General features: G+C 51.2%; 1 protein-coding gene across 1 annotated transcript in view; it reads right to left on the minus strand.

The window, feature by feature from the left end:
- CALN1 (calneuron 1) overlaps positions 1–20,819 on the minus strand; it is a 444,631-nt gene extending 423,812 nt beyond the window's left edge. The window contains exon 1 of the mRNA XM_045543183.1: positions 20,710–20,819. The gene's annotated coding sequence lies outside the window, so the exon portion shown is untranslated. The remainder of the gene's footprint in view (positions 1–20,709) is intronic.
- Positions 20,820–23,715: the final 2,896 nt, after the last annotated feature.

A 23,715-nucleotide genomic window follows, 5' to 3' on the forward strand; every position in this document is an offset into this window, starting at 1 on the left:
CCAGCCCCAGGCTCCAGGGCTCCATCAACTCTGCTGGGACCCCGTGCTGCCCCTGCCCCCTGAACCTCACCTGGGCCCTCCGTCTCGGCCCCACATCCATCCTCGGACCCAGGATGAGGGGCTGACGTCGGAGGTGTCTTGCTTTGGTACAGGCCACGGGATGAGACTTCCCTTTCATCCTGTTCCTTGATAATGCGTACCCAATAATGCCATGTCTTATCAATTCCAAGACTCTAATTATTTTCATGTTTTAACATCTCTGAAATCAGGGTGCCTTTTACAATCACAAATTTCTTAAATTGGATGAAATACTGTGTAATAGTTAACACAAATTAAGTGCCACTCCACGCCAAGCATATTTCTCAGTACTTTCCGTGGATTTACTCAATGAATCCTCAGAAAAGCCCTAATGTTAATAATATGCCCATTTTGGAGATGAGGAAACTGAGGCACAAGGTCTCAGAGCTGGTGAGCGGCAGAACTGGGCACTCGTAAGCTGTGCCTTCAAACACCACTCCCCACCTGAGCTTCCCACTGACGCCCACGAAGTTGCTGCAAATAGGCTACAGGTGTCCCGAGCTAGTGACGCCCCTCTCAGCCCTCAGGGGGCCACCAGGGCAACTTGGCAGGGACCCTCTGGTCACCAGCTGCCTCTCTCTTTACCTGGAGTCCTGCACAAATGTTATCACTTCCCACATGTGCCATGACCTGAACGTGGTTGTCAACCACGGCACCCCGTGGCCAAAGGCAATATCTTTGCTTTTGGCTGTCAGAATCCTGTCATGAGCCCTGGTGTGGGCCCTGGTCCCCGCCTCTTCCACCATGTTCTCCTCGCAGGCGAGGCACCACCCCCAGGGCAGCCAGGCTACCAGCTGAGGCCACACTGGAGCTCGTCCCCAGACAACAAAAGGTACCCAGGTGGCTCCCAAATAAGGACACAGCATGCTGACTACCGCCTGGCCCTGGCATCAGCAGACAGCTGAGCCCACCGTGTCCTTTAGTTTCTGAGCCCAGCTGCTGGATGAGTTGGCACCAGCCCCACCGACCCTGCTTTGGGAAGACAAACTGGAACAAAAAAATGCCCCCCATTCCAAATCAAGCCCCAACTGTGGGTAAAGTCCCTGTCCCAAGCCCCAGGAAAAGTTTCCAGAACCAGTCAAATCGCAGGGCAGGGAAATTCCCTGTGCCCCCAGATCTCTCAGGAGGTTCCCCCTGACCCCCAAGAGGAAGCTCCCAGCCCACAGAGGCCACAGCCCTGGGCCGGGCATTCCTGGCAGGACAATATTCGGGGTCACACATCAGCCTCCTGGGCACAGATGGTCCTGCCCTGCCAGCTCCCCGAGGATGCTCTCTGAAGGCCCTGCTGCCTGACCCCAGCCCACGGCAGGGGTTCGGGGGCCCACCTGAAACCTGGAGGTCACCCAGGGGCCTTCCCAGAGGCAGATTCTGCTAGAAACGCACATACACACTCATATGCCACACACAGTCACACCCGCTTACACACACACATATAGACACACACTCACTCACACATACACATGTACACTTACACATGCACACACGTACACACACTCATGCACACATGCACACACAGCTGTTACACTAGTGCACAAGCACCTCCCACACCCTCACGTGCAGTCGCTCACACGCACTCCCACACACATGTGCACACTAACTCACACACTCACATAACTCCCCCTTCCTTCTGCTTCCGCGACGTCTCTGCTGTCTCCAAGGCTTTCTGTTTTGAGTCCTCTACTAAAATTACAATACTCCCGAGAGCAATTAAGCTTTGGCAGCGAATAATGTAACTATCAGCTAACACCGTGTCTTCTCCCCAGCCCCGCCAGGCGGGAGCGGTGAGGTGCGAGGTGCACCCCCACACCAGAGTCAGGCTGGGGAAGGGTCCAGGCTCCCAGAGCTTGGCCGGAAGCCCAGGACAGCCAGGAGGGGCCACAGGCCCACGAGGCTCCCCAAGTTCTGGGTCTGGATCCTTCATTTTGGGTGCCCACTGCAGTGCAGTGTCCTCAGCCAGGGCTCAAAATTATGTGGAAAAATGAAAAGTGGCCCACAAAGGAGACCAACCCGATCAATCCCGAAGTCACAGTTGGGCAGAGTGACTTCCAGGGATCACACAGGCCAGGGGCCTTCTGATGCCAGGCCAGGGGCTCCTGTGACGGGAGGTGGCAGGACCCACACCAGTGTCCCTGAGCGCACCCGACTCTGCCCTCACCCCAGTGCGGCAGCACAGGACTCCCCAGAGCTGTGACGGGACAGGAGAGACCGGAAGTGCAGTGCAGGCCGCCAACCTGGATAACTCAAGCAAATGTGTCGGGAGGGCGTCTGAGTGTCTCTCCCCAGACCGAGCGGGGGCAGGAGCTGCAGGCTGGGGACACGGCTCTGTGGCCTCAGCCTTCTCTGTTCCCAAGTGCATCCCTTTCATGGGTTTCTTCCATTTTTGTGACGTGCCTGGATGGCCTGAGACTTCTGCTGGTCACTTAGTGTCTCTTCCCCATTGCCAAATGCACATCCTGGATTCCAGGTGTGCTGTGGGTGGAATCGCAGCCCACCCCAAATTCTGATGTTGAAACCCTAGCCCCTATATGGCTGGATCAGGAAATAGGGTTTTCAGGAGTTAATTAGAGTTAAATGAGACCCTAAGAGTGGGACCTAATCCAGCAGGACCACAGCCTTCCGAGAAGAGCAAGAGAGGGACCCCTACTCGGCCACGTGGGGACCCAGCACAAAGGCGCTGTCTGCAAGCCAGGACGAGGCCGTCACCACAGCCTGACCATGCTGTCACTCCGGTCTTGGACTTCCAGCCTCCAGAGGTGTGAGAAAACAAGCGTCTGTTGTTTAAGCCACCCAGTCCATGGTATTTTGTTACAGTAGCCTGAGCAGACGACCACAGGGTATCTAGATCTTTCTCTCCACTAGGGCACTAGGGTCTGATTCATACTAGGGTGTGATCCTCTGCTGATGTGTCTGTGTCTTCTTCTTATTAAACAGGGTGTGTCAGCTCAAAGCCCTACGGGGACAGGAAGCAAGTCACAAGCGTGTCGAGCCGGGGGTGTGGGGGGATCGTGGACACTGCGGTGAAGTGGCTCTCCTTGTGCAAAGGAGGTGCACGCCCGTCCCACCCGATTCTTGCTACCAGGGGGTGTGGCCCAGCGTTGCCGGATGTCATGTTTACAGAGAAGCTGGACGTCCAGATTGTTAAAATACCAAATCAGCTGGTTGTTAAACGCTGCCAGATACTGTGAAGTGTGAAAACACTTTGTGAGAAAACGACAGCAACAACAACACAACAGACAGCAGCAAACCTGCCTGTGGGCTGAGGCGGGCCTGTGGACCCCAGTTCTCAGTCCCCGCAGAAGAGTCTCCGGGGACAGTGCTGGAAGCCTGAGTCGTGCCTAGGGCGGCGGGGCATGGGCAGTGGGCAGACCCCACGGGTGTGGTGGGTGTGGGGCACAGAACCATCTGACCTTGGCATGGTGACCCAGTCTGGAGGTGCCACCAGGCTCTCTCGCCTGGGGCTTCCTTGACCAGCTGTCATCCAGGTGCCTCTGCTCTGTTCCCGGGGAGCCAGCACCCCACCTCCAGAGGCAGCACAGAAACAAACAGCCCCCACCCCATACTCAGTTTCTTTCATGTTGTAGGGAAGCTGAGCTCCGATGCTCGCCCGGCCCCTTCACCCCACCTTTGACACTTTCCGATCTCCACCTGCAACGCTGGCACCCAGCTGAGGACGGGGCCAGCCTGGGCCTGGAGGCCGAGAAGCGCAGGGCGCAGGGTGGCAGGAAGAAGCCACAGGGAGCCAAGGCCAAGTCCAGGGCAAGCCAGCTGGGGAAAGGCAAGCTCAGCCAAAACATGCCCCAGGCGTCCAGTTCAGCTACCAGAAGGAGGCTCAGCTGCCCAGAGATTCCCAGTAGGGCCTGTCCTCACCCAGGCACAGGCACCAGAGAGGTGCTCAGTCAATACAGCTGGTGGGAGGTCCCAGCCGGGACCCGGAGGCCAGAGTAGTAACACAACGGTGGCGGTGTGGAGGCGCCACGGCTGTCTGGCGTCCTCACCTTCCGAGGGAGGACCTGAGCCTCACATTCGCGCAGTGGGATTGGCCAGGGCCCTCCCGCTCTGTGGGCTCCGGGGCTGGGGGGGCTTTGGCTGCTTCAGCGGGCTGAGGGCTTTGGCCACCAGGCCACCAAAAACATCCCACATCCCCCGCTCTGCCTCTCCATCCCAAATGATGCCAAGATTAAGCACCAGACAAAATCAGGATGCAGGAACCACAGCCGGTGTGTGTAGATGAGCCTGAGTCAGGGTGGGAGGAAGTAACTGAGGACCTAAACCACAAGTGATAGGGAAATCGATCACAAGCCTGCAGTGGCGTCCGCTTCCGGGCTGGCCACCGTGGGCCCACGCTCTCTCCGCATCGCTCTTGGTGACCAGCCAGCAGCCTTTACCAGCAGCGCTGGTTCCTAAGTGACTGTTTAATCAGGCATTGTGTGTTTGGATGTATTCATTATATTTTAATATGATTATGTTCAATCCAGTAGACTGAAACAGATTTGTCCAGATGTATAATTATTTCCTAAATGCCTGTTATTCTTGGTGGCAGAGTTGGCAGTGGCTTGGGGACTGGAGAGGAGTCCATTAGCTCTCCATGCTCAGTAGTCATGGATGTGGGGGCCTCCTCAAGGCATCAAGGTAGTCCTCGCTGCCCAAGGACACTGGGCCTTCGACACCGTCCCAGCGACCTGTGCTCTGAGCCCCCACCCAGCGAATCACTGGGTCTCTGAGTTCCACCTGAGCTTGTCCCTTGCTGGGCTTGTCCTTCGCCAAGTGGTGACTTTGCTTTTTGGTTTGGCAGACCTCCACCCACCGAGAAGCCTAGAGCCTAGAAGTTCTCCAGAAACACTTGGTCTTCCTTCTCTGGTAAGCAGGGAACCCTGGGGCAGGGCATTTGGCTGCCACCTTTTCCTCAGCACTCATGTCTGGGGCTGCTCGGGTAGTCCTCTGCGGCTGGGATCAGCTGGTGCTGGGCATCCCTCTTCACTCTGGCTCCGTGAATACTGGTGTTCCCCAAACCCCGTTTTCCCCAGCTGGCCTTAGAGTCACCCGAGGACCTGCTCTACTTCCCCGGCATCCCCAGGTGGGTATGCGGGTCAGGTGCTCACTGTAACCCTGACCCTAACCCTCACCCTGGGGTCGTACGAAGACGTGAATAGAAAAAAGTTTGGGAAAATAAGGCCAGATGTAGCCAGATGCACAAGATTCACACACGATCTAATGTGGTCCCCAGGGGCTTTGCTGGAGCCCGGCATGAAATAACTACCTGGCCTGGCTGCAAAGCCCACAGGCAGCCCTCCTGTTGCGACTCCAAACAGGTGCGGGACTCGCCAGGGAGCTGCTGGTTAAGAGGCTTCATCATTTCACATGAGCCCTGAACCCGGGGCTCCTTCACCCCAGCCCCCTTGAGGAGGAGGGATGTGCAGAAGGAGGGGAGCCGGCGCTCACCTGAGCACCTGGGCCCCGTGTTAAGGGAACCACCTGTTCTCCCTTTTATTGATATATAATAATTTACATATTTATAGGGTATTTGTGAGTGTTATGTGCGTAGAATCAGTAATGATCAAGTCAGGGTAACTGGGGTATCTATTACCTTGAATGTTTGTCATTTATATGTGCTGGTGTCATTTTGAGTCCTCTCTTCTGGTTACTTTGAAATATACATAGTATTGCTGTAACCCTAGTCTGCTATCAAACATTGGATATTAAAAACAATTGATCTCATAGAGACAGAGAGTAGAATGATGGTTACCAGAGGTTAGGGTAGTGGGGAGGGGGATAATGTGGGGATGGTCAATGGGTACAAAAATACAGCAACTAGTCACCCTAGTCTGCTACCAAACGTGGGAACTTATTTCTTGCATCTAACTGAATGTTTGTACCCATAACCAATCTCTCTTCCTTTTACTCCCTTCCCCCACCCCCACACCAGCCTCTGGCAAGCACCATTCCACTCTCTTCCTCCATGAGATCAACTTCATTAGCTCCCACATGTGGGTGAGAACATGCAATATTTGTCTTTCTGTACCTGGCTTATTTCACTTAGCCTAGTGACCTCCAGTTCCATCCATGTTGCTGCAGAAGACATGATTTTATTCTTTTTTATAGCTGAATAATGTTCTACTGTGTGTATATACCACATTTCTTTATCCATTTGTCTGTTGATGAGCACTTAGGTTGATTCCATATTGTGAATAGTGCTGCAATAAACATGTAAGTGCAGTAATCACTTTGATATATTCATTTCTTTTTGTTTGGATAGATACCCAATAATGGGATTGCTGGGTCATATGATAGTTCTGGTTTTAGTTTTTTGAGATACAGCCATACTATTTTCCATAGTGGTTGTACTAATTTACATTGCACAAATGGTATGCAAGAGTTCTCTTTTCTCCTCTTCCTTGCCAGCATCTATTTTTTTCTTTTTAAGAAATTTTTAATTATTATGGGTACATAATAGTTGTATATCTTTATAGGGTACATGTAACATTTTGATACAGACATACAATGTGAATTAATCAAATCGAGATAATTGGGGTATCCATCACCTCAGCCATTTATCATTTCTTTGTATTAGGAACATTCCAATTCCACTCTTTTTGTTATTTTAAAGTGTACCCTAACTTATTGTTAATTATAGTCACTTTGTTGTGCTATCAAATATTGTTCATTCTAATCTAAATATCTAACTTTATTTTTGTACCCATTAACAACCCCCAGTCTCTCTCCCCCTCTCTGCTCTCCTTCCCAGCCTCTGGTAACCACCATTCTACTCTCTGTCTCCACAAGATCAATTGTTTCTAATATTTAGGTCCCACATATGAGTGAGAACATGCAAGATTTGTCTTTCTGTGCTTGGCTTATTTCACTTAACATAATGTTCTTCAGTTCCATTGATGTCATTGCAAATGGCAGGATTTCATTCTTTTTGTGGCTATATAATATTCTATTGTATATATGTACCACAATTTCTTTATCCATTCATCCATTGATGGACACTTAGATTGATTCCAAATCTTGGCTATTGTGAATAGTGCTGCAATAAACATGGGTGTGCAGATATCTTTTCCATATACTGATTCTCCTTCTTTGGATATTTACCCAGCAGTGGTACTGTTGGGTCATATGGTAGTTCTATTTTTAGTTTTCTGAGGACCCTCCATACTGTTCTCTATAGTGGTTGCACTAATTTACACTTCCACCAACAGCGCACGAAGGTTCCCCTTTCTCCATATCATCAGCAGCATTCGTTATTGCCTGTCTTTTTGATAAAAGCCATTTTAACTGGAGTGAGATGATACCTCATTATAATTTTGATTTGCCTTTCTCTGATGACTAATGATGTTGAGCATTTTTCATATACCTCTTGTCCATTTTTATGTCTTCTTTAGAGAAATGTCTATTCAGATCCTTTGCCCATTTTTTAAATTGGATTATTTGATTTTTTCCTATTTAATTGTTCAATGTCCTTATATATTCTAATTAATCCCTTGTCATATGAGTAGTTTGAAAGTATTTTCTCCCATTCTGCGGGTGTTCTCTTCCTTTTGTTGATTGTTTACTTTGATATGCAGAAGCTTTTTAGCTTGATGTGATCCCATTTGTCCAATTTTGCTTTGGTTGCCTGTGCTTTGGGGTTATTACTCAAGAAATCCTTGCCCAGACCAATGTCCTGAAGCATGAAATAGATCACATCCCTGCCTTGCTTCAAATCCTGCGGTGGGCTCTCATCCTGCTCAGAATAAAATCTCAATGCCTGCCACGTGCCCAGCTGCTGCCCAGTCTCTGCCTGCCTTCTCCCCCGCTCCCTCTGCCTAGGCCCTGCCCCTCCAACAGCAGAGCTCCTTCCTGCAGGAGCACCTTTGCACCTGATGTTCCCCGACCTGGAGTGCTCCTGGCCCAGCCATGCACAGGTGGCCTCCTCGTCGTCCAGGCTCAGTGTCACCTCTGCACTCAGCACAAGCGACCCCTCCACACACACACACACATCAGAGCCTCTCTGCCACGCTGTTCTCCATCACACCATTGGTCACCATCGAGAATGCTCTCGTCTGTTTCCTTATTTATTTGCTAAGTTTTAGGTTCTAATAAACACAGAGTAGCTCATATGTGACCAACTCTCCTACAAAAAATAATCATAAATTCTGGACAATATATAAAAGACAATGCTCGAAAGGCTGGGAAGTGGCCCAAAGCGGGAAGACACTAACAGAAGGGGAGTTGGGTTTTGGAAGAGGGAAAAGCATGGGGTGACTTCCTGTTTTTATGGCTCTCCCTGAGGGCAGCCCCCAAGTCAGCACCGAGTGAGGCCAGAAACCTGAAGTCCCCTGTTGAGGACTCCGAAGAGAGAGCTGAGGGCCACACCAGCAGCTAGAGAGCCAGAGGGACACACCGGAAAGGACAGCATCACAGAGGGGGACCCAAATTTGTGAATGATTCTGCCAAACCTCTGGTTGAGCCTTAAACTACACACATATGGGACAGACTCCAAGCACCCCAGCTAAGCCTAAGGGAACTGAATAGAAATTTCCGCTGCTGTCAGGGTTAACTTCCTGCTAAAACAAGAACCAACAAACGAATCAATACTCTTTGGATGAGTCCGACAGAAACAGGGTCTCCCCAACATATCATTCACGAAGTCCAGGGTATAATGCAAAGTTACTACACATACAAACAAATAACGTAGTCCATCTTCAAGGAAAAAGTCAATAAAGGGACAGCAACCTCAAGTTGATTCAGATATTGGGATTAGCTCAAGGTCCTAAGAGAAAATATTTGCTAAGTTTTTATTGTTTGTTTTTCACCATTAGAATGTGAGCTCTGTCAGAGCAGGAAACTTATTGGTTTTGTTCTTGCTCTATTCTGGCATTTAGAATAGCAAATGGCACCTAGAAAGTGCTCGCAAATATGAATGTGGTGTAAAGCAAGATGACTTGAGGCCCCTCCTAGACAAACTGAACACTGACAGAAAACAGAACGATTACTCTTCTCTTTTCAACAGAGGGTGTGGTTTTACATCATGAATTAGTAGTGGCTGTTATAGACTAGTGGGTTTGCTCTCTAATAACTGCTGAAAAGAAAGCACGTAGTAGATCAGCTATTTGGAAACCCAATGTCATCATTTTGCAAAAAGCATTCTCACATTCTTCATTATTTATGTGCTTTAGAATCCAAAAATATACATACAAAGTTAGCTCATTCTAGGACCTAGATGTTTAATTTGTGGCCAGTTTATATCAGAGAATACACAAGGAAATTGTGATATTTAAGGTTAAATGCAATGGATTTTTATAGGTAGGTTAATTATGTAGATGTTTAGTTCACCTGCTTTACATTTTTTCTAGATGAAGAAAGTTTTTCTGCTACGGTCAAAGTTTGGAACGTTGTTATACACGTTGGTCTTCACATGGGACCCCAAATTCTCTTTGAGGCGCTTCTCAGCCGCTCACAGGCAGGGAGGGACAGGGACAAAATATTTCACTACCTGTGGAGCACAGGTACTGACCAATCAGAATGGAGGTGAGCTGAGCACCAGCCAATCAGAAGAGACGCCCTCTCTACTGAGATGGTCCAGCAGTCGCTGCATCGTGAGTCGCGCTCTGTTCCAGAAGGTGTCCTGGTCACCTCTTCAGTTTTCATAAGAGGATTTCAGTGCCACCTCCAGCTCTACCAACTGTTAAAGCATATGGGGCTGTGCTCCACCCGCAGCCCAGGGCAACTGCCCTCCAAGTGCTTGTCAAGGAGAATTACCTCAAAATTCACTGCCCCGTGTGCACACTGTTGGGAGAACAACCACTGTGAAGTTAAGATGATCCACTTTTCTGAACCATGGGTTTAACGCTATTATTAGTAGTGGAGGACCCTTTCCTTATTTTACTTAGAAGTAAAATCTTATGAGGAACCTCAGTATGAAAATGACAGAAACAAAGCTAAGGGTTTGGGGTACACAAAACCTGCCTGGTCTCTGCACCCCCATCCTTTCCCATCCCCCTGCACACACATGCACATGTGCACACACACACATGTATATGCACCTGCACACACGCACTCACAAATCAATACTGCAGCAGCCTCTGATGCCACTCCACGGAATCACTCATCACGGAGGATGACTTGGAGGAAGGGCCTCATCGTAGGTAATCTGAACTCTAAGATTAAGCCAGACCTTCAGAGAATGTTTTAGGACAGCTCTATCCTGTAACCATCTCCCAACCCTGAGGAATATTACAAGAGGCAGCGCTATTAAACTCCTTCCCATAACGGACTGTAAAGCCATTTAGGACGCTGCCGTGGCATTATTCTGTGGCTTTTCTTTGAGGACCCATGGACAATATTTTTCTCTGCCTCTAGGAACAGGAATAGCTGTGGACTCCTGAGTAGCTGGTTTGCTTTTATTGCATCCATGCTGGGCCTGCAATAAGAGACTGTTTCCCTCTCTGTGTTGGCCTAATGAGCTCAAGGCCATCCCAGAGTTCTACCTCCAGCAAATGCACAGGGTCTGATGTCACGAATTTTGTGTCCTAACCTCATTTCCTGGCTCCATTCTCACTTTCCCAGTCTTGTTTTCCCTTTGTCTTATTTCCTTTGTCCATTTATTTTTCATTTAATTATGTCTTGCAGTTGGATATGCATCTTTGCAAACCGCCTTGCATCCTTTCTGGAACAAGGTGGAGATATATAAATGGATCCTAAATGTTGGGTTTCTGCAGTGCACCACGGCTCTCATAAGTTGGCTACTTTACGATCCACTTCAGCAAGCAGCAGCTCTCACATCAGCAATTTCACTGTCTTTTGAAACTAGGAAGTCACTCCGCCTGGCCAAAGAGACAGTGATGATTAGTTAACTAGATTTCACTTTATTATCTTGTTATCTTCTGTGCATACGGTACCACCATGCCAAGGGGAGGCAGGAAAGAAATGAGGCCATTGCTCTGTTTGAATCTAAACATTTGTTACTCTTCTTACACTCCCCGTGGACTATCTTTAGATTCAAGGGCAGAAAAGGGAAGATTCAGGGTGCTGGGCAATCTCCTTGGAGCTTAGGTGTCTTAAATTTATGCTGGTGTAATTTCATTTTCCTCCAAATCAGTGACTGCAAGAGAGAAAGGAATCTTCACCATCCAGCAGTCTTTAAGATATTGGTTGCCTTCCAGCACCATCCCTCTCAGGTGACAGCCTAAGTGTCTCAGGGTCAGAAAGATAGATTAACTGTTGTCCAAGAAGAGCAGTCTGTCCACAAGAAAGCAGAAACTCAACCAAAGGCTGTCTCCCCAGATCTCAGTGTGCCAATGAGCTCTGAAGTTCAGGCATCAGCTGTGCTGTATAAACAGAAACTAAACAGAAACAGGCTAGAGGAAAATCTCTCCCAGAGGAGACTGTAGAACCAGAGAGTTCTCTCCTACAGGGTTTTCTGTTCACCGAGGACCCCACAGATAGATCACGGCGAGGCTGGGAGCTCCCGGGATCAGAGCCCCGCAGAACCCCATCCCGGTGCCTGTGGCTCCCGGTGCTCCAGTGGACACCCCCGGGCTGTCAGTGGAAACCCCAAGGACGGCTCCACGGCACAGCAGCAGAGACTCAGGAAAACCCTCAGCCTTGGCATTTGGGAAACATTCTGAGCTTTTCTTTCCTACTCCTCAGCAGAGGACTTCAGGTGTATTTACAACCTAGCTGGTCTCAGACTGGCCATAAGGACCCAGGGCCGGTAAACCAATGAGGACGCTGCCATTGGCTCTAAGACAGGTCCCAGGGGATGGGAGCCAAGGCGGCAATCTGGGCCGGTTCAGAATGCACGTCGGAGTCAGGGCCCCTCCATCCTGAGGTGCCTGCAGGGCGTGTCTCTCTGCGACACGGCACCCCCGGCTCCCCCCAGAGAGCAGCAGCGGGGAACACGCTCGCCTCCTTGCTGCGCTGCCTTGGGGACCGCGACAGCACGGGGACCGGCTCCCTGCTGAGGGACCACCCTGGAAACCGCCCTAGTTGAGCTCAGGAAAACTTGGCTCCTTCTTCGGGTTCTCGGAAGGCAGGGTAGGAAGCAGGCCCGCGGGGGGCTGTCGAGGGGAGGACGGTCGCGGGGTGGCGGACGCCTGTCCGCAGCAGCTCTGCGGAGCTGGAACATCCGGCCCAGGCTGAGACAGGGCGAGTGGCCGCCGGGGGCGCGAGCCTCATTCGCCACCCCCGGCTCGGCCTGCGGGGGCCGCTTGCAGGGGACAGATGCGTCTCCCTCCCCTGGGACGGGACTTGCAGCCCCGGAGCAGAGCGCCGTGGGCGGCGCGGGGACAGGCTGCAGCATCCCGAGGCGGCGCCGCTCGGTGATTTGCGAGTTCGCGTCCCGTCCAGGGCTCCCTGGAGGATTCCAGGAGCGACTCCCGGCCTCCTGGTGACAGAGCCACTTTTCATCTTCCTCGGCTTCCGCCGCAGGCAATGCACACGGCGAAAATCAGTTAATAACTACAGGCGTTTTATAATAAATTTTAACAATTTAAGAGCGCGGTACAGCTTTATTATAGTTTTTATTTCACTACACTAATTCAGCGAGTAATAACCTGCCAGAGACACAGAAGTCACTTGACGTATGCTCCGGGCGCCGAGATAATGGAATCAGCTGGGAGGAACCTGGGGTCCCGCCCAGCTGCGCCCCCTTCCCTCGGGGCAGCGCGGGGCGCAGTCCTCGGGCGGCTGCGGGGACGTGAGCTCTGAGAGCCCCCAGCCGGGTCCAGCAGGGCTTCCCCGGGGCCCTGCCCCGCAGGAGGCAGAGAGACAGCACACACCGTGCTGTGTTTGAGGACAGCCGGACTGTCGGGGGCTCAGCCTGCCCCCCGGCATTCCTGGGGTCTCTTGGTGGCTGGAAGGCAGAAGGCTCATCCTCTGGGGACTGGCAGCTGGCCACCCCCGCCTCATTCAGGCCTGACCCAATGGGAATGAGGTCAGGCCGAGGGACACGCTCCTGGCGCCCAGGTCTAGCCTTGTCCCCCCTGCCCCCCACCCTGCCACGGCGCCTCTTGAACACTGGCCTCCCGCGTGGCCCCCAGACCAGCAGCCTCAGCATCACCCGAGGAAGCTGTCACAGGCGCACATTCCCCGCCCTGCGAGTGGGAAACCCAGAGCCGGCGGGGCCCAGCGAATCTGCATCTTAACAAACCCTCTGGGGGAGTTTGGCACTCGCTGAGATTTGAGACACACTCGGGCTTTAGAGGTTAGGAGAGAGACTTTTGGAAATGCCAGTTGATGCTATGGTCAAGTAGTCCAGAGATCTGAGGTTTATATGCTCCTCCACTATCTCACCTTCCCAGGAAAGCTGGGGCCTCAGTTTCCACATTTAGAAAATAAGAACACAGACTGGATACTCACTCAGGCCCCCTGCAGCCTTGACACTCTGGGATGGAAGATTGAAATAAAGTTGACAGACGCCCTACAGTGCCCCTCTCTCTAAAGAGAGGATCAGTCCTAGAGTTCCCCAAGGAGTGTGTTGTTATTGCCAAGGACCATCTTAGTGTCAAAACACAGGAGAATAATGGCCAGGAGCTGGATCTACAACCAGGGAAAGTTAAAGAAGCGGAGAAACCCAGTCAGTTTGAGTGTGGTTGAGCATGTGTACAGGGGAGAATCTATCTGGTTCTTGCCTTTTTTTTTTTCCCCAGAGACAGGGTCTTGCTCTGTTGCCCAGGCTGGAATGCAGTGGTGTCATCATAGCACACTGCAACCTCAGACTCCTGGGCTCAAGTGATCCCCCTGCCTCAGCCCCTGCAAGTAGCTGGGACTACTGGCGTGTGCCACCATGCCTGGCTAATTTTTTCATTTTTTTTATAGAGATGGGGTCTCACTATGTTGCCCAGTCTGGTCTTGAACTTCTGGCCTCAGGCGATCCTCCCACCTCTGCCTCCAAAAATGCTGGTATTATAGGCAGGTCGTTGCTTCTTTAACTATCTTTTCTCTCTCCTTTATTTTTTTGCCTCTATTTCTCGATTACCCATGTCTCTAAGAACATGGCAAAGTCTCTCCCATTCTATTGAGAAATAAACAAAACCCTTCCTCAGGTTTTGCGGTTTCTTCTGCCTGCTGTCTTTTCTCTCCTTCCCACGAGAACCACCCCCTTGAAATAGTGGTCCCCACTCAGAGGCATCGCACCAAACCTCCCATTCCTTCTTTGATCCCTCCCGCAATCTGGCTTCTACCTTCATAGCTCCAGGAACCTGGCTGGCTGCCTCCCGCTTTCCAGCTCCGAGGGACGCTTGCAGACCTTATGCTGCTTGATCTCTCTGGCATTTAACACGCCGTCCTCTCCAGGTTTTACCTCCTGACTGCCCCTTGTCAGGCTTCAAATGATGTGAAATAACTGCCACTCTTTGCCTTTTTCTATCCTAAGTTTACAATTTTATGTTTTATGTTTCATTACATACATACATGTATTTGTATACTATCCAAAATATGTTATGGGAATAGACAAGGGATGGCCACCTAATTTTTTCAGCAATCTTTAAATGAAAGCCCAGAAGAAAATACAGTTGACTCTTGAACAATGCAGGGGTTAGGGGCGGCGACGTCCCATGCAGTCGAAACTCTGAGTATAACTTTGACTCCTCAAAACTTAACTACTAATAGCCTACTGTGGACCGGAAGCCTTACTGATAACAAAAACAGTTGCTTAACACATATTTTGTATGTTATATGTATTATATATTGTATTCTCATAATAAAGTAAGCTAGAGAAAAGGAAATCATATGGAAGGGAAAATATATTCACTATTCATTCAGTGGAAGTGGATCATCATAAAGCTCTTCTTCATCCTCATCGTCTCCACGTTGAGTAGGCTGAGGAGAAGGAGGAGGAGGAGGAGGAGGAGGAAGGGTTGGCCTTGCTGTCTCGGGGTGGCAGAGGTAGAAGAAAATCTGCATGTAAGTGGATCTAGACAGTTCGAGCCCATGTTGTCCAAGTGTCCATTGTACTTCTCTGACTCTGAAGTTTCTGAAGAACTGAGACCACACTTTGCTCACATTCATTCAGTGTCAAACCCTCGCAGTTCAAACCTGTGTCATTCAAGAGTCAACTGTATTCTTTCAGAATTAAATGCCAGAAAACTTTTGTTTTCTTTGAGAAATTAGCATATCATCTCATGGACGATGAAACTCAGGAAGGAATTCCCAAAAAGTTTGAAACGGGCAAATGGAAAATGTCAGTCCCTGGGGACGGTACCAACTGGAAAGGACCCCAGAGGGTGGCCCTGTGGTAGAGATCATGTCCTATTTCTTGATCTGGCTGCAGTTAGACAGGGTGCTCAGTTTGTTAAAGTGTTTTGAGCCATATAATTATGACATGAGAACTTTTTTATCTGTATATTATATTTCAGTAAATTTTTTAAAGGAATTCCCATTTTCCATTTTTTGACTGGGAAGTTCTGATCAGATTAGTGGCTCAATTACAGTCTCACAGAACCTTATGACCTTTATTCCTGCATTCTGTTTGGTTTTTTTCTGTTCTTGTTCTTGTATTCTAAATTCTATTTCAGAGTACAAATACAATTTTTTGGCACAAAATTTTTCATGCTTCGTGTATGGTTATATATTTTAGATTTCATTTTATATACACATCCAAAATGCTATTCCGAATGTTTTATGGAAGTAGACAAGGTATAAATAAATAGATACTCTTTCAAGTATGGTAAAATCTGTCTTTTGTCTCTATGTCCTCTATGCCGGGCATGGAGCAGTTGCTTGATTAATGCTGAAGGAAAGACAAATTTATCGATAAAGAAAAAGAGAAAACCAGGGTGAAAGCTAATGGAGTTTGTAGGGTTAGGGGAGGGTTCTTTGTGAGATGGGAAAGATCTGAGCAGGTCTACAGGGAGGTGGGAAGAAGCCAGAGGAAAGGGACAAGGTGAAAATGGGGAGAATGATCTAGGAGTCCTGGTCCCAGGAAAAGAAAGGACACAGAGAGCAGGAAGGGAGTGAACTGTCTTGAACAAGAGAGACGCCTCTTCCCAGGCTCCTCGGTTGGTTTCTCATCTCCGTAACCCGTAGCTGGCCGTGACGCCTCAGATCTCAGTCCTTGCTTATCGCCACCTCCCGTCCGTCTCCGATGATCTCATCCGAGATGGCTTTCAGCACCATCTGTGCTCCGATGGCTCCCAAGCCTGTCTCCAGCCCAGCTCTCTCCGTCAACCCGGGACTGCCCACTCAACGTCTCCGCCGCGAGGCTCAGCAGACGTCCCCGAGTCAGCACGAGAAACACCCAACCCCTGCTCTTCTCCCAACCCTGCTCCGCCCACAGCCGTCCCCATCTCAGGCCAAAGAAGCTTGAGTCATGCTCGACTCATCGCTTCCCCTCACACAACTGTCCATCGCCTCCATCCGGAAAACAGAAAACAAGTTGAGAATCCCAGAGCTTGTCCGATCTCCACTGGTTCCCCCTTGGCCAGCCACCGTCACCTCTCACGTGCAGTGTATGTTCGCCACCCTGCCCACCCACAGTCTTTCCTCAGCACAGCAGTTAGGAGGATCGTTTACAAATGTTTCTCCTCTGGGCTGGGCATAGTGGTTCATGCCTGTAAAACCAGCACTTTGGGAGGCTGAGGTGGGAGGATCACTTGAGGCCAGGAGTTTGAGACCAGCCTGGGCAACATAGAAAGGACCCATCTACACAACAAATGTAAAAATAGCCAGGCGTGGTAGTACATGCTGGTAGTCCCAACTACTCAGGAGGCTGAGGCAGGAGGATCACTTGAGCCCAGGAGTTCAAGGCTGCAGTGAGCTCTTACTGTGCCGCTGCACTCCAGCCTGGGTGACGGAGCAAGACCGTGTTTCTAAAAAACAAATAATAAAGAGTTTTTCCTCTGCTCAGAGCCCAGTCCTGGCTTCCATGTCACTCAGAGAGAAAGCCAAAGTTCTTACAACGCCTCCAAGAGTCTTCATTCGGATGCCACCTTTGTTTGTTTAGGATTGCACTTTACACAGGACTGCGCACACATGCCCGTGTGCCATCACTGTCCCTAGACCCCGTGCTCCTCCTCTGCTTTGTTTCCTGCGTAGTGTGCACTCCCACCCAGCATGCCACGCATGATACAATCCGCCTTCCTGCTGCTGATTTTGTGTGTTCTCCGCTGCGGGAGAGTCCCCCTAGAGCAGGGGTTTCTGTGTGCTGGGTTCACGGGCACCTCCCCGGGGCCTGGAACCCAGCCTGGGACTGGATCGATGCTCAAGACGGATTTGCTGAGTTCAGTTTTCCCAAGCAGTTCTTTATCTCCTTCAGAGTGAAGGCCCCTCCTCTCAGGCACCCAGGGCCCTTTGGGGTCTGGCCCCTGCCACCTCGCCTTTCTTGTCACGTGGCCCCTGATGGCAGCCAGATGCAAGTGCCACCGCCCCCCCCCCCCCGGCAGGCTCTCACACACGGGTTCTTGGCTTGCACCCCTTCATCACCCTAGAAAGATCTCCCAGAGCCAGCTCTGTTGGGACTCAGTTTAGGGGTCACCTACACGAGACCACGCTGTGGTAGGCCCCCTGCTGTGTCCCAGGGTCCGCTGGTCCCACCGCTCTCCAGCCCATGCGGTCTGCACGGAACCGCTTGTTTGTGCGCCTGACCCCGACGGGAGAGCCGCACCCCAGCCCCGGCCAGGGGGTCCTCAGTGGGTGTTGGGTGGTAGTGGTGGCATCGGTTGTGACGATGGGGATTGTCTTTGACAGATAGTTATGAAATCAATGACTCCCCCCAGCAGTTACTATTTCCACCCGGATCAACGTATTGGCTCATCAGCTGATACAGGGATTGTGTTCTGCACGCCAGGGCGACACACGAAGCGCCTCCTTCCTCCCAGAGCTAGCAGCCCTCTCCACAGCCTCTTCTCTTCTTCCAGAGCAGGTGGCACCTGGCGAGGGGAGGAAGTTGGCCACCATCACGTTCCTCAGCAATGAGGACGGCTCCAGGGACACTCCCGGCACCTGGGACAGGTCCCAATGCAGGAGGCAGGTTTTTATTACAGATCAAATTTGCCCCCAAAATGGATATATTTTAGTCCAAGTTTATTACAGTCACGGGGCTCTTGGATCTGCCTGGCTCAGCTGTATTTCTTAAGTAAACTGAGTGAGGAGCGGTTTTGCTTAGTCATTAAAAATCACCTATGTTGAAGGTTAAATGGCCACAGACCAGCATGTATGCAGTCAATCAACCTTTATGCGGCTTCCGTGCCCAACCAGGCCCTGTGCTGGCCTCCGGGAGGGGGGTGACACAGAAGAGGCCACCCCTGCCCCGAGAAAGGTTCGGTCCAGCGGCCAGTGAAGGAGCCACTGTCACTATTTAATCAGTCCTGTCCCTCGTGTGAACGTTTGCTTAGCTGAAGGCAGCTGCAGTTGAAGGAAGAAATATTTCTCTGTACCCGCTGCAAACACAGCCTTCTGCTCAACGATCCCATTTAATCCCGCCTGTGCCGTGTCACGGATGAAGACACTGAGGCTCACGTGCCCTTACATGGCAGGGTCGGGATGCCACTGAGGGTCTGACCTGCCCGAAGGCCAGGCCTTTCTACCCAGCACCCCAGTGACCCGAAGGCCCACCAGGGCCATAAAAGGAACATCAACGAACCACAAAACTACACACAAAGTTGCCACATCTAAACAAACTCCACTGGGACTTGCTCAAAGCTCCTTGAAAGCTAGCAGCCACCCAGCAGACTAAACACACACACGCGCACACACACACACACACACACACACACACACACACAGCATTAAGTCACAAAGACAATTTGACACAAAGGAACAGTCTACTTAATTACTTGTTGTTAATGGCCCCCTAGCCAGCCCAGAGACACAGTTAGTGGCGTCTATCTCAGGCCTCTGTTGGCCTCCCCCAGAAAGTGGAGGAAGGGGGTTGATCCTTGAGCACGAATGCATGGAGAGGCGGGGGCTATGGCCTTTGAGCCACAAGGCGGTAGAGGAAAAGGCGTCACAGCTGTCTGGCCCCTCTGCCCTCTGTGAACTCAGGGAACCACCCATGGCTAATCATGGCCAACTCCAGGTGAGACCCTGACCCTCAGTGAAGCCATTCACAGACGAGCTGAAAGCAAAACCCTGGAAAAGGCCCCGGACCCCCAGTGCCACCTTCCCACAAGACTCCTCTCCTCATCCCGCATGACCAAAGCCTCCTGCTGACTTTGTGTTGCAGGAAATGGTTCTCCCTGGCTTCCGCCTTTGGAAATCTTCAAATCACCACACAGACCCGCCAAGAGGCACGGTGATTAGGAATCCCATCTAGTGCTTCACTTGCAGGCTTTGAATAGTCTCTCCTAACCAGAGAGTTTCTGCCACGGCTGAGAGTTTTTTATTATTCTGAGAATACGAATTGCACGGCCCCCACAGCGCCTGGGAAGCAGACAGGCTAACTTCCACCACATTTTACCCAGGGAGACTGCCCATCCTTTGCTGGGGCAGTGGAAAGGCTCTAGCTGCACGTGTGATAACTACTGACCATGCAAACAGCTTAGGACTCTGCAGGCAATAACTTTTGGGGAGAAGCCCCGCTCATGTAAGTGGTGTTTTGACTCATCCCTCTCAAGACTTGAAAGATGATGGTAACCACTCAGCATGTTTTACAGCCCCTGCGAAAATCAGCAAGAGTGCCTTCTCTCCTAAGCTCCTCTGGGGCGGAGGACGGAGGGGACTGGAAGCCCTTGGAAGCCCCTCCCGAGCCATGTGGGCCCATGCCCTGGGACCCTAGGGGCTGTCACTCAGAACAATGCAAATGGCTCCCTCTGCCAGGACCTGACTTTCAGGGACATCTGTGAAGTCACGTCAAGATGATTGAAAGGAAACCTTTCCTCTGGGCATGACTCGAGAAGAGTATTTCACCCAGAAGGAAGCCGCAGGGGCGAAAACAAATCAATGAAGGACTTGCAGATAGATGTTCCCTGGGCCCGAGTACAGTTCACACAATGCAATGTACAGAGAAGATAAATCTACTCCCTCTCCCTGCCAGGCTAGAGCAGATTCCTGAATAAAAACAACACTTTGCAACAGAACCTGAGACTCGGCTGGAAGTGAGTTTCCTCAAAAGGCACAAGGGACAGGGTTAGGAATTCCTGAAGTCATACTGCAAGCGTTTGAAGCCAGCAGCATTCAGAGCAAGGGAAGGGGAGGCTGGGGACGGCAGGGGAGACAGGTGCAGGCACGACATTCCTCCGGGACCGTTCTCAGGGAGAAAGTTGTATGGAATGAGTTTTCCAATAACGTAGGAGAGCAGCCGCACAACCATCTTCAGACTGAGTGGCAGGTCATCGATTTGAGAAACAAGTCAAGTCAGGGTTATGCTCTTTTCATTATAACGGGGGGTGGGGGGGAGGGACCTGGCCAGGAGGAAATGGTTTTGCATGGGCCAGAGCTCAAAGAAACACGTTTCCGACTCCTGCAGACCACTTTGGCAGCAGGGTAGAGCCAGGGCCAAAACAAACACATTAGGAGCTACCTCCACATCTCCCACCCCTGCCCGCCCTCCCCAACCCGTGAAAACTTGATTTGTCTCAACTAAACATAAGCTGGGAACTGGAGAGCAGGGAGGGGAGAGGAAAGCAAGGGGAGCCAGGCAGCGTCCATGCAGTCAGTGTGTGATTGATTTAGAGCCACACCAGCCTCAGAGTGCCATCGGCAAGATCATACCTCCTGCTGATCTCGGGGGAAATTCTCCAAGATCCATGGCTGGGAGTTAAGGAGAATCTCTGAGCCTTCAGGAAGGAGCAGAGCTCTGCAGCTCCTCAGAATGATGGACCGGGGCGAGCTTTAATTAACAGGGTCTGATGCCTCTTCTCTTTTGGTAACTGAGCAGATTTAAAGGGCTAGAGCCCCAATTTGAAGGGTGCCGGTGCCGGCGCTGGAGCTGCCGTGCTCTGCCGTGGCTGCTCCGGCTGCTGCTGCCGCTGCTGGAAAAGCTTCCTGCAGACCTCTCGCTTCGGCAAGGAAATGGGCTGCGAAGGTGGGAAAGTTGGAGTGGGAACGCTGGGGTCTCTCGGGCTGTGTGATTTGAATCAAATCAGAACCGCAGGGCTGTGGCCCCAGGCGCTGCCCACGCTAGTGAGTGCCAGCGTCCTGCAGGCTGTCTCCTAGGTCAGGGAGAAAGGGCTGGGCTCAGGGGGCATCGGTGACACCCTCTCCAGATATGGGGCTGGATAGGACGCTGCCCAGGCAAAGCGGAAAGCTGGGTTTCTGCTGTGTGCTTCTCTCCTGAGAGTACTGCTTGGCGACAGCCACCATGTAAGCTGCACACACACACACACACACCTGCCCATGTACACACACCTGCCCATGTACACACACATGCCTGACCATGTACACACACGCCTGACCATGTAAACACACCCCTGTCCATGTACACACACATGCCCATGTACACACACCTGCCCATGTACACACACCCCTGTCCATGTACACACACATGCCCATGTACACACACACACCTGCCCATGTACACACACACCTGCCCATGTACACACACATGCCCATGTACACACACCTGCCCATGTACACACACACACCTGCCCATGTACACACACCCCGTCCATGTACACACACATGCCTGACCATGTACACACACCTGCCCATGTACACACACCGGCCCATGTACACACACCTGCCCATGTACACACACCCCTGTCCATGTACACACATATGCCCATGTACACACACCTGCCCATGTACACACACATGCTTGCCCATGTTCACACACCTGCCCATGTACACACACATGTCTGACCATGTACACACACACACCTGCCTAAGTATACACACAAGCCCATGTACACACACATGCCTGACCATGTACACACACCTGCCCATGTACACACACACTTGTCCATGTAAACACACATGCCTGACCATGTACACACATACCTGCCCATGTACACAAACATGCCTGACCATGTACACACACACCTGCCCATGTACACACACAAGCCCATGTACACACACATGCCTTACCATGTACACATACCTGTCCATGTACACACACCTGACCATGTACACACATGCCTGCCCATGTACACACATACCTGCCCATGTATACACACATGTCCATGTAAACACACATGCCTGACCATGTACACACACATACTTGATGCACACAGACATTCCTGCCCATGTATACACACGTGCCTGCCCACATGTACACATATTCCTGCCCATGCACATACATGCCTGCCCATGTATACACATACTTGCCCATGCACACACATGCCTGCCCATGTACTTATACATGCTTGCCCATGTACATACACATACCTAGCTATGCATACTCATACCTGCTCATGTACACATATGCCTGCCCATGTACACATACATGCCTGCCAATATATATACACATGCCTGCCCATGTACATGTGTCTGCCCACATACACACACACCTGCCGAAGTTCACATACATGCCTGCCCAGGTATGCACACATCTGCCTATGTACACACATATATATGCCCACATACACACACACCTGCCCATGCACAAAGATATGCTTTCCCATGTACACACACATGCCTGCCCATGCATGCACAGGTACCTGCCCATGTACACAGACACACTTGCCCATGTACATGCACATATCTTCCCATGTACACACATGCTTACTCATGTACACACATGCTTTCCCATGTACACTCATACCTGCTCATGTAAACACATGCCTGCCCATGCACACTCATACCTGCCCATGCACACATACTTGCCCACCTTCCAGACATCTGAACACAAAGCCATATGGCCTACACCCAGCCAGACCCCTGCCCATGGCAGGTAGATGACCAAGAAAAATAGTTGTGACACAGCATGGCCAGGAGAGGAACCTGGGGTAAGGTGGCCACAGGGATGAGGGGAAGAGCAGACCCGTGTTGGAAGTTCCCTGCCTCCCTGGCTGTCTCTGACAGAGCACGGATCTGGGGCAGGGAGAGTTCCTATGTCAGGGATAGACCACCACCCTCAGAGGACCCCTTGCCACATGGCCTCATCTACTGGCTGTTGCTCGGACAGCTGCCGGTCTCCCTGTGAGCTCGTCTTGGCTCAGACCTCTGAGACTTTTCCTCAGAGTGGTCTGCTGTGCTTGGCGTCCCAGACCATGAACTTGATTTTTCTGCGATGCTTCCTTAGTGCTCCTTGCGTGACCTTTTTAATACCATTTTCCCCTCCTAAGCCGGCTGGTGCTCAGGAGCCAGAGGCCATCAGGGAGCGTGCTGTGGCTCTGTGCCTGGCAGTGCGTGCCGGGTGTCTGGGAGGGAGCGGGCTGCGGCATGCAGGTGAACCTCAGGTACCACCCCAGCTCTGATCCCGCGAGCCAGGTTTTCTAATTTGTACAACAGAGTTGAATGAAGCCAGTAATGCTCTTAACAGAGAAAGGAGAGAAGGGGATATTCAGGCTTTTAGAAACCTTGTGCCATTATCTGAACACTAAACTTGACAGAACCTTGGCCAAAGGGGACAGCACATTGCAAAGGACATGCCCTAAAAACCTGGAGAAACCCCATGCAGGGTCGTCTCCACTGGCCTCAGAGTTGGGGGAGGATTGAGTGGCCGCAGTCTCTCCAATCCCAGCTGCTCCTTGGAGAAATGGATCCTGCCTGCAGCTGGCTTAGACTGGTAGTGTCAGAAAGAGTTCAGATCCCAGCGGGGCCTCGGGCAAAAAGTTC

The sequence above is a fragment of the Lemur catta genome, chromosome 2 (genome assembly GCF_020740605.2).
Source record: "Lemur catta isolate mLemCat1 chromosome 2, mLemCat1.pri, whole genome shotgun sequence".
NCBI classification, from domain to species: domain Eukaryota; kingdom Metazoa; phylum Chordata; class Mammalia; order Primates; family Lemuridae; genus Lemur; species Lemur catta.